Source organism: Lolium perenne, chromosome 7 (genome assembly GCF_019359855.2).
Source record: "Lolium perenne isolate Kyuss_39 chromosome 7, Kyuss_2.0, whole genome shotgun sequence".
NCBI lineage: Eukaryota > Viridiplantae > Streptophyta > Magnoliopsida > Poales > Poaceae > Lolium > Lolium perenne.
In genome coordinates, this window is record NC_067250.2 from 120,476,115 (window position 1) to 120,487,374 (window position 11,260).

General features: G+C 49.9%; 1 long non-coding RNA gene across 3 annotated transcripts; it reads left to right on the forward strand.

Annotated features, from left to right (window-relative positions):
• The first annotated feature begins 4,851 nt into the window (after nt 1–4,851).
• Nucleotides 4,852–9,072, forward strand: LOC127323800 (uncharacterized). Of its 3 annotated transcripts, XR_011748841.1 has the most exons (6): nt 4,852–5,186; nt 5,335–5,550; nt 6,045–6,232; nt 6,325–6,825; nt 6,977–7,196; nt 7,642–9,072. It is a non-coding gene; the product is annotated as an uncharacterized lncRNA (long non-coding RNA). The 3 variants fall into 3 exon arrangements; XR_011748840.1 differs by having other exon boundaries at nt 6,325–7,196; nt 7,642–9,071; XR_007865963.2 differs by lacking the exon at nt 5,335–5,550 and having other exon boundaries at nt 6,325–7,196; nt 7,642–9,070.
• The last annotated feature ends 2,188 nt before the right edge of the window (nt 9,073–11,260 follow it).

Consider the following 11,260-nt stretch of genomic DNA (forward strand, 5'->3'; position numbering starts at 1 on the left):
TGAGCTTGTTACTCTTGGAGGGTGACCTCCTAGTTGGCTTGGTTGGTGTCCCGGTGATCTCTTCGTGGAAGATTGTGAAGGGGCCCGGGCTTCTCCTTCGTGGAGCTTGTGAAGTGGTTGTGGAGCTTGCCATCTCTGGAGCGGAGGAAAAGCTAACCATAAGGAAAGGGCCATTATCCTTCGTGGGTGTGGTTCGGAGAATAGGGTGAGCCTTCGTGGCGCGGGGAATCCTTCGTGGGACCTCCACTCCTCCAAACGTGACGTACCTTGTTGCAAAGCAAGGGAACACGGGAATACATCCTCGTCTCCGCGTGCCTCGGTTATTTCTATACCCGAGCTCTCTTTCCTTGTGATAGCCATCGTGCTTGAAGTACATATATCTTGCTATCACTTGTGCTACATATATCTTGTGTCTATCTTGCTTAGCTCTAGTTGCTATTGTTACACTTAGTTGAGCTTAGCGTATTTAGGGTTTGTGCTTGTAAACTAAACGATAGTTTAATTCCGCATTCTTACAAGACAAATCCGCAAGAGTTTGTAATTGCTTATTCAACCCCCCTCTAGGCGACATCTCGATCTTTCAGCCACTTATGCAATACAAGTTGCATGTCGAGCGTGGAGCAAATCTCATGAACGTGGTCATGTAAAGTTAGCCCGAGCCGCTTCATCCCACTATGCCACAAAGATGCAAAGTACTCAAACTAAAGACAACAAAGCATCAACGCCCACAAACAATTGTGTTCTACTCGTGCAACCAATCTATGCATAGACACGACTCTGATACCACTGTAGGGATTCGTAGCATAGAAAACAAAAAATTCCTACCGCGAGAACGCAATCCAAGCCAAGATGCAATCTAGAAGACGGTAGCAACGAGGGGATGAACGAGACTAACCCTTGAAGATTTCCAAAGCCTACGAGATTAGATCTCGTTGTTGCAGAAGATGATCACTTGCCGCTTTCAAAAGCGTGTAGAAGATCTTGACGGTGCCACAATCGGGTAGCACCTCCGTACTCGGTCACACGTTCGGTGTTGATGAAGACGACGTCCTTCTCCCCGTTCCAGCGGGCAGCGGAAGTAGTAGATCCTCCTTGGAATCCCGGCAGCACGACGGCGTGGTGGCGGTGTCGATGGAGATCTCCGGCGGAGCTTCGCTAAGCGTATGCGGGAGAGGTGGTGGAGGAGGGGCGGCTAGGGTTTGGGAGAGGGGGGCGCCGACCACTTGAGGGGTGCGGCCAGCTATGGCTTTGGTGTGGCCGCCCCCCTCCCCTTGCTCCTCATTATATAGGTGGAACCCCCAAGTGTTGGACTACAAGTCTTCGAATAAGACCCAAACCCAAAACCTTCCATGTATAGGGAAACCTACCCAAGGTGGGATTCCCACCTTTCCATGAGGGGGGGGGGGGGGGGTGGCCGGCCACCTTTGGTGGAGTCCACCTGGGACTCCACCCCCTAGGGTTGGCCGGCCATGCTAGGTGGAGTCCCTCCGGGACTCCGCCTTCCATAGTGATTTCTTCCGGACTTTTCTAGAACCTTCTAGAACCTTCCATAAATGCACCGGATCATTTTCAAACTTATAAAATGACTTTCTATATATTAATCTTATTCTCCGGAACTCCTCGTGATGTCCTGGATCCCATCCGAGACTCCGAACAAAACTTCGAACTCCATTCCATATTCAATATCTACTAATACGACATCAATCCTTAAGTGTGTCACCCTACGGTTCGCGAACTATGTAGACATGGTTGAGACCTCTCTCCGACCAATAACCAATAGCGGGATCTGGAGATCCATAATGGGTCCCACATATTCAACGATGACTTAGTGATCGAATGAACCATTCACATACGATGCCGATTCCTTTTGTCACGCGATATTTTACTTGTCCGAGGTTTGATCATCGGTATCTCTATACCTTGTTCAACCTCGTCTCCTGACAAGTACTCTTTATTCGTACTGTGGTATGTGGTCTCTTATGAACCATTCATATGCTTGCAAGCTATTTAGACGACATTCCACCGAGAGGGCCCAGAGTATATCTATCCGTCATCGGGATGGACAAATCCCACTGTTGATCCATATGCCTCAACTCATACTTTCTGGATACTTAATCCCACCTTTATTACCACCCATTTACGCAGTGGCGTTTGATGTAATCAAAGTACCTTTCTGGTATAAGTGATTTACACGATCTCATGGTCGAAAGGACTAGGTAACTATGTATCGAAAGCTTATAGCAAATAACTTAATGACGTGATCTTATGCTACGCTTAATTGGGTGTGTCCATTACATCATTCATATAATGACATAACCTTGTTATTAATAACATCCAATGTTCATGATCATGAAACTATGATCATCTATTAATCAACAAGCTAGTTATACAAGAGGCTTACTAGGGACTCACTGTTGTTTACATAACACACATGTATCAATGTTTCGGTTAATACAATTATAGCATGGTATATAAACATTTATCATAAACACAAAGATATATAATAACCACTTTTATTATTGCCTCTTGGGCATATCTCCAACAGCGGCCTTGCTAAAAATGTTGACGGGCTTCGCTACCATAGCGCGGCGGACACTGTTGCAACCGGCGGCGGTTCCCTGCTACCAACGATGGTGGGTGCTGCTGCTACTGGCGGCGGTGGGTGCTGCTGCTACCGGCAGTGGGCGTTGCTACCGTCGGCGTTTGGCTTCAGCTATGATCGGCCGATGGCTCTGCTACCATGGCATGGCAGTGGTGCTCCATGCGGCGGCCTGCTCTGCTACCATGGCACGGCGGCTGTGCTACGAGTCCTCCGGCGAGGTCTCCGGCGAGTCTTGGACGAGGTCGATTTTGCTACAATAGCAAAAAAAAGCTGCTACAATTTTTGTGTTTTTTTGCTACTTTAGCATATTCTTTTTGGTACCATGTCTCCTGTGAGGTTTCCGGCGACGCCTCCGGCGAGTTCCCGGGTGACATCTCCGGCGAGTTTTTTTTGCGAGCTCTCCGATGAGGTCGGTGTTGCTACAGTACCCGAATTTTTTTGCTACATCGTCTCCGGCGAGGTCTCCGGCGAGTCTCCGACGAGATCTGTGTGTATTTTGGGTGAACCGTGTTTTGCTACAATTGAGTTGATTTTGCTACAAACGAACTGTTTTTGCTACTTTGGTACATTATAGTAGCAAAAGTGGGACTGAGGTATACTATGACACGTGTCACGATCTGTACGGTCCAATCGAGCTAATCCAACGGCTGTCCACCCGGGGGATTAGAAATTTAATCCCTCGGGGGACGCTCAGCAGTCCCCTTAATAAAGTCAACAATAACCAATCTCTTCTGTGGATCGTGCGCCTCCGTTCCGTTGCAGCGCCGCCGTCGTCGCCATGGGCCTCCGGCCAACCACCACTTGGAGCCACGCGCTGCCAGTGGGATCTGCCGCCGTACTCCACCGCGCCGACCTCCAATGCGCCGCCGCGCCGACGTCTAGCTCTCTGACCCGAGAGGAGTTGCAGCTGGCTGCCGCCTCCCTCGCAGCTTGCGCACCCTCGTTGCCCCCTCACCGAGAACCACCTCTCCTGAGGGAGACCGTCGTCTCCCCCAGCCTCCTCCTCAGCTGCTGCAGCCGACGCGACCTCGTCGCCGGCCGTCCCTACGGAGCGCCACTAGCCGTTCCTCACGGTGGTGTTGCTGCAAGAGGATCGGCGCATGGCAATGCTGCGAGGTTCGGTGGTGATGGCCTGACCTGTGTGTGGCAGAGCTTCATACTGTGTCTGACATTGCTGCAACGGCGACGACTCGTTTGCTTTTTGCGGGATGTGGTGGTGCCACCGGCCATGTCCGGTGGTGCTACTACCCATGCCGGTGGAGTTGCCAGTTCTACGATTTTTAAAGTTGTGTTGCTGCAAATGGACGACATCGTTGCTGCATAGGCTATCGTGTGGAACTGCAAATGCTTCTGAGTGGAGCTGCGGCGATGCTACCAGTGCTATTAATCTCGAGCATTGTTGTTGCAATCGCTGACGCAAACTGCTGATAGCTTTGCTACAAAGGCCATCAGGTGGAGCTGCAAAGCCAACCATCAGATGCCCGATGCTATAAGAGAGTGTGAGCGGAGCTGCGAATGGGTGTCATCGATGCGGCAAAGAAATGCCACTGATTGCTACCAAGGAATAGGTTAGTGCTGCCGCTGGTGCTGCAAGGACCTCATCAGAGATGTCTAAAAAATTACGTGATGCTACAATAATATATTTTTATTGCTACAATTATTCTGCGTTGTTTCTACTTTAGTACAAAAATTTGTTGCGAGTCTCTGGTGAGGTCTCCGACGAGTAGTGGACGATTCTACGATAGTACAAACTGTTTTGCTGCAAATGTTTTATTGTTTTGCTACTTTAGTACAAAACTGTTGCTACCAAGGTCTTCGGCGAGGTCTATCTCTGCTGAGTCTTTTCTTTTTTATTTCTAGATGAACCATTTTTTGCTTCAGTGAAGTAAAAGCGAGACATTTTTTGCTACAACAAAGCAAAAACTAGATTTATGGTGCCGCTGAGTCTTTTCTTTTTTATTTCTAAACGAATCATTTTTTGCTTCAATGAAGCAAAAGCGGGGTTTTTTTGCTACGATGAAGCAAAAAACCAGATTTAAGGTAAAAATAGATACGTGTCATGCAAGCAGGAGACTGGAAAGGTGTGAGCCTCCGGAGAATTCCTAGCACTGTCCTTTTTTTAAGCGGAATGTACTGCTAGTAGAGTAAATGTTTATGCGCGTATACACAGACGAACTCGGCCCATCACCAGATCTGCCCGTTCATACTGGAAGTATCTGGGCCACATGCCATGTCTTGGCCCAGCTTGATGGAGTCCTGCCGCTACACGGAAGCGCACCCACGGGTTTCCACTCACCCACGGCGCCCCGCGATGGCGGCCGTGCGCGTTGCCCCACGCCTCCGCTCCATTCCCCTCCTGCTCCCCGCGGCCGCAGTCCACCGGAGCTACTCCTGCCGAAGCTCCGCCGCCGCCGTCGACTCCGCACGCGCCATGCCGTCATCCTCCTCCACGTCGTCGGCCCCCTCTCCGTAGACGACGCTGGCGGGGCGCGTCCGCTGCGAGCGCGAGATCAAGCGCAGCAAGTTCATCGCAATCGCCGCATCCGTCCCCGACGAGCGCGCCGCCATGTCCTTCCTCAACGAGGTGAGCCTCCCTCACACGCTATTTATCTTCTAGCGAGGCCTGAATCCTTATCTCTAGGCGCAGCAGCAGGCTCATGTAGAGCATGTGCCACTTCTCTCTGCCTGTTTCATCAGGCGATGATGTGTAACCCAATCAAATGCTCCATCAGAGAACTCGGTAGTTTAACTTCCAACATCTGTTCTGCCCGCCATCGGCGACATCCTCCACACCCTCCGATCCGCCATCGGAGGCCGCGGCATGGTGCTCTCGTGGACCTGTAGCGGCGGATGTCGCCGATGGCGGGTCGAGTCATGCAGTCTCTTAAGATGGCTCGGGAAACCAGCAAGACGCCGTCGACGCCTCTGCCTCTGCCCAAACGAACAAGGCCTGATCTCTAAACTTCTATTTTGCTTCCCAGTCCGTCGCTTGATTTTTCTTCTCAGCTTGATTGCATCTAACATTCCAACCACATGCCTTCGCAAGAGCATACGTATCTTGGCGACATAACTCCGATGGATGAATATATATAAATGATCGTGTAGAACTCTCATAGCTTACTGCACGAAATTATCACTAGAAAAAGATTTAGTCAGGAGCAATCTAAATATGAACATACATATAATTTAGTATAAATTTGATGTGGCCTAAGTGAATATATAAAAACTTTGATGTCGACTACTTGTAGCTGTTTCTTCAGTTCTTGGTTCAGTTTCAGGTTTTGGCAACGTCACTAATTTGAATACTGTAACTGGATCTTTCAAATTCTTTGTTTGCATAATCAAGTTCTTATTTTCCATGATTGTTACTGCCCTCTCTTCCAATTGCATGTGGTTGCTAGATTGATAGTATTATGACGGAATCCTCTTTTCGTAATTTCAGAAGTCACTTGATCTTGCAATGTCACGTATTGATTGTATCGTCGCACCGAGCTTCAAGTATTAGAGAGGCTACAGATACAGAAGTTTGTGTTATCCGTATACAAGTATCGTTGGGCGGATGGTACATTTTCTTTGATTGTGCATACATTGACACAAACGGATGTTTTGTTGTCGGAAAAAAATCAGATCGTAAGTGTGACTTAAAATTATTTTGTCTGATTTTTAACTGTTCTGTTTTGATTCTTGATACATAGCATTGAACCATGATTTTCATGCCGCAGAGAATAGCTAGGCGTGCATTGTCAGATGATTTTGCGCAAGACGAACCTGTAACTGTTCAATACCATCCAGCAGATGTGAGTATAGAAGGAAAATTCATGGTGCTCTCAGAAGATGATGAACGTGTGAAAATTAGTTGTTGGGGCAAATTCATTACAAAGGTGGGCTGGAATTAATATAAACACGAAGATCGTGATACTGTTCTTCGGATGTCGTAGTGACGATACCAAGACCAGCTGGTTGATTATTCACCGTCTACACCGCCGTGATAAGACCTGACGACATCGGGCTAGCCGGTCGGAACGTCCTTTCCTTTACTTCCCGAGTTAGGGAAATAATTTATAGAAGATGATGAACGACTAAATCAGTAGTTTGATGGATGTACGCAAGGCTCGACATCAGGAATTCGGGACAATCGGACGAAGACGGACGAAGACGCATATTTGAACGGACAAAAGCTTGGACGGACCAAACCACGGAAACGCTTTCTCCTTTATTATTAGGTATAGATGTACTTCTGACTATAATTTGAGCTGTGGCTTTATTTTCCCAAGTTCCGCGTGTCATTTTCCCTGTATGGTGCTTTGGTCCCAACTCCCATGTATTGAGTTGTGGTGACTTTGTGCACTGATATTTGTCCTGAACTACTGACAGAAATTACATGAGCAGTTTTCTAACTGCTTCCTCTTATTCCGATTCTTTTGGTTAGTCGTCTATGAGAACTTCAAGAAGAGATAGCTCCCGGTTGCAATGGCAAAATAATATTCTGAAGATGTTTGTTTCAGAGTCCGAGAACACATCTTCTTGAGGAGCTTAAGAAGCTCTTCCTGAAGGCGTTGAAGCATACAGGCAGATACGTGCTACTTCTGCTGTTGTAAGTAGAAATACGCATGCATTTTTAAGATATATGTTTATTTTCTTAGAATGTTGTTTAATACAAATCTGCCAATGTGACAGGAGCAGAAGTGATTATGTCTAACCACATTAGAAACCATCAATAGTTTCGTGTTTCGTTCATCACAATACTGCTCATTTCATTCTGCACTCTACCAAGTGTTAGCTTAAGTTGGTGAGACGACAATATGTGTTCAATTACAACCTGCCACTTACAGATTGGTCTTGGCGTTTAAGACTTACTTAGATGGATATGTTTTTTTTTTGCTAGCTGATGGTAATGTGCTCTTTGTAAATTACACCAGCTATGGCTTTGTCCTACGAGTTATTTTTTGCTTCAAGATTGGACTGTCCCCTGAATGTTAGTGTTTATATTTAACCATTATTTTACTGCATTAGTTTTTTAACGGCTTGTTTTTGTCCAGGAATCAGAACAGTTGGCTCAATCCCTAAGTGTTTTGCCAAATGGAGATCCAGAAGTGAAAGCTGAACTCTTACCAAAGTGAAAGCATGATCTGTAAAGCTTATTCCAGTCTACGATTAGAAGCAATGCAGCAAGGTGAAGTTATCTGTTGTCAGAGAAGATTAATAGTTCGTGGCATACTTCCCAAAGATAGCCATAGCAGCAGTTAGTTGGTTTCCTGTTAAGGCTTTTGTCCTGTACAAATTTGTTAATGTAGTTACTCAACAGAAATAGAAGATCTTACTGTACAGTTAAGCATGACGAAAGCCAAAATGGAAGGTTTGATTTGTTGCATCTTTTTTATTTTTGACTGTAACTACGGCGGGCGTGAGCCAGCCTGAACATATATTCAATCAAGTTGCCTATGAAGCTTTTCAGCCTCTACAAGATAGGTTCAAATGAACCAGAGTACACGGGGTTACAAGAGAGAAGAAAAAAACACACACACCAACAACACACAAGACCGAGGAGAAAAAAGTGGCCACCCCACAAAACTGGGGGCAGTTGGCCGATGAGAATACGACCCAAGTACAACGATCACAAGGAAGAGTCCTGAGGACACACCAGAGGGACAACCCAGCTCGAGGCTCCATTGGAGTAATCGAACGGCTTTGGTCCGTCGAGACCCAGCAACGACACTGCAACCATCGATGTAATCGAAGGGCCACGCGCATCCGAGACCACACTACGCATCGACACCACATGTGTCAAGGGTGTGGCCGAAAGGTCGCACGTGGCCGAGGCGACGCCACGACGTCTGTGTGCCACCAGCTGGAGTCGAAGGGCATCACAAAGCAGAGACAAGCCCATTGAGCACTTGCACATGGAGCACCCTCGACATGCCAAACCTCGACACGCCAAAGAGCTCTGACAAGGACCCGACACCGGAGCCCAGCAACCGGCAAGAAGAAGCTACCACCACCACTGCCACGGCTCACCTCGCATCGGAGAGGAGACCGCACCCATGACCGCCATCTGCATCACCATGGGGCACACCAGAACAGATAGGAGCAGCGTCCTCTGCCACTGATGGCAAGACAGAGGGGCTCAACACCCAGCCACGACGACCCCCGGGTGGGGAGCACATCACCACCATGGCCGCCACTGCGAAACCACGGCACCCGCCAACCCCAGCGGCGATCCGATGCAGGTTGATAGCTGAGTAAAGAGGAGGTGACCCTCGCAGCCACAACACCAACCAGCAGTGGCCAGCATATACTGCCGTCAAGACGGCCGAACGCCGACCACCACCGGACCGCCAGAATTGGAGAACTCGTCGACCCAAACCGAAAGCGCCACACCATGTGGGGTGTTCATTGTGGATTCAGTATCAACTATAATTTTGAAACTGCCACATGCTTAAACCTGCAAATAAACAGTTAACACAGGAAATAGCTGAAGCGCCTAGCTTCAACCATCATGCGCCTGATTTGTATGCACCAGACTGTCGAGGAGGTGCCCCAAGGGCCACGCATAACTGATCCTCTCCCCAGGCAATGCCAAAAAAGGGATTAGCATGCCACGTTAACAAGTTCACCAAGCTCTCAATATACCCTTTCCCATCGTCGTTGATGATATTGTTCGGATTCATAGATTATGAAATTCTAACCCCTGAAATTGTACCAGTGCATATAAATGTTCCTGTACAATCAACCTTTGGCAGTAAAAAGAACGCTGCAGGGTGCCTTCGTGGCACTCAGATTGGACACAAAGGAACAACATCTAAATCTGGCCGGAGGTCACTACCTTGCCGGAGACGCAGCGCCAGCTCTCAACCGCTCGCCGTGCTGCCGTGCAAATCGGCACGGCACCTCACATGGCTCGATTCGCCACCTGGCAGCTCAGGTATGGAAAAACCGGACAGGCCCGCGTGGCCGCGCGGGAGGGGGAAAGAGCAATGAGAGAATTCCTTATTTGACACTAGGTAAAGTTTCGGTTCCTTATTTGGCCCTCGAAAACTTTTTCTTCCCTATTTGGCATTCTAATTTTATTTTCTGCCCTATATGACACTGCCGTGAATTCCGTTAACCCCTGTCGTTAGCTTCGTTTTTATTGGACTCAAGTGCCCCTGCCTCAATCAACACAAGCTGGGGGAAAAGGGGCCAAAATTCCCAGGTCCTAGGCCGAGACATGTCCCTCACCCAGACCCCTCCCCCTCCCGTCCATCTCCCTCTCAGTCCCGACCAAACAGAAGCGGCGGCGCTAGCCTTAGGCCCTGTTTGTTTAGGCTTCCGCTTCTGCTTTTGGAGCTTTTGGAGGTCTAAAAGCAGATGCTCAAATAAACAGCACGAAATGGAAAAGCGCTGCCAAGAAGTGCTTGGGCAAAATACACTGAGCGAGCGGGGCGAACAAAAAGCTAGCCCAGGGGTGCTTCCCCCCCGCTTTTGCTGCTTCCCGAGTTGCAACGGACGGAACTTCCCTCGATACTTCAAGCTATTTGCAAAGAAATTGCCACTCCCGACCTACCCCGTTTCCTTTTCTGCTCGTTCTATTTCCTCTCCCGCAGGCGTCCCACGACCTGTCCGCTCGGTCGCCATCCCCTGACCCGCCGCCGCCCCTCCCCCGTTCCCGGTCGCTGCCATCCATGGCCTCCTCCCGCTCCCCCAGTCTTTCCCCGACCCCGCTGCCGTCCTCCTCCCCTACCCCCGTTCCCGGCAGCCGCCATCCAAGGCTACTCCCGCGCGCCCCCACAGTCGTCCCCGAGCCCGCGACGGTCCTCCTCCCCTACCGACCACGTCCCCTCCGCTCCGTGGGTCGTCCCCGTCGGCCGCCGTCCCCTGCTCATGCCGTCCCTGTCCCTGCTCACGCCGTCCCCGTCCTGGGTGGAGCTCGTCGTCCTCGGCGGATCTCGTCCCCGCCCCGCCGCCAGCGCCCGGCCCAGCCGCTAGCACCCGGCCCCGCCGTCATCGGCCGCCCCGCCGCCAACACCTGCCCGCCGCCGATCGCCCAGGAGACGGAGGCTTGAGCCGGCGGCCATCTCCGCCTCCCTGGTGCACCACGAACCTGCGACGGCAAACGACAGCATCTCAGAATAATTCGGTTATTAAACATGGTAATTATGTAATAAACTAATTAGAAATATCTAATTTGTTTCAAATCTGTATTTATACTACATCTTCGGCACTTAGGGGTATTTCAGACATTTCACTTTTAAAACCAACAGCTGCAGCCATAAAAAGCACTCCTGCCAAACCGCAAATCTCTGCTTTCAACAGCTGCTTCCTGCAGCTGCTCTTTCACAGCTCACAAGCTACAGCTGCAGCCCAAACAAACAGACCCTTAACATTGGGCGACAGGGGCTCTAGCTATAGGAGTCCACCTGGTCGCAGCAGGGGCGGAGGGGATGTGCAGGTCGGACCGGTCACGGTGGCGGAGCGCGGGCAAGTCAGGGATCCGGACGGTGACTCGGGCACGGCGGCGAATGGCACTGCAGCGCAGGGATAAGCCGCCGTTGTGGTGCTTCCGTCGGCGAGCTCAGGAGGCATGGCTGCAGGTTTGGGCACGGATGCGAGCTCAACCTCGGGGCTCGTACGCGGCTGGGATCTCTTATTATTCTTGCTTCTGTTAGCGACGGGGCTGGC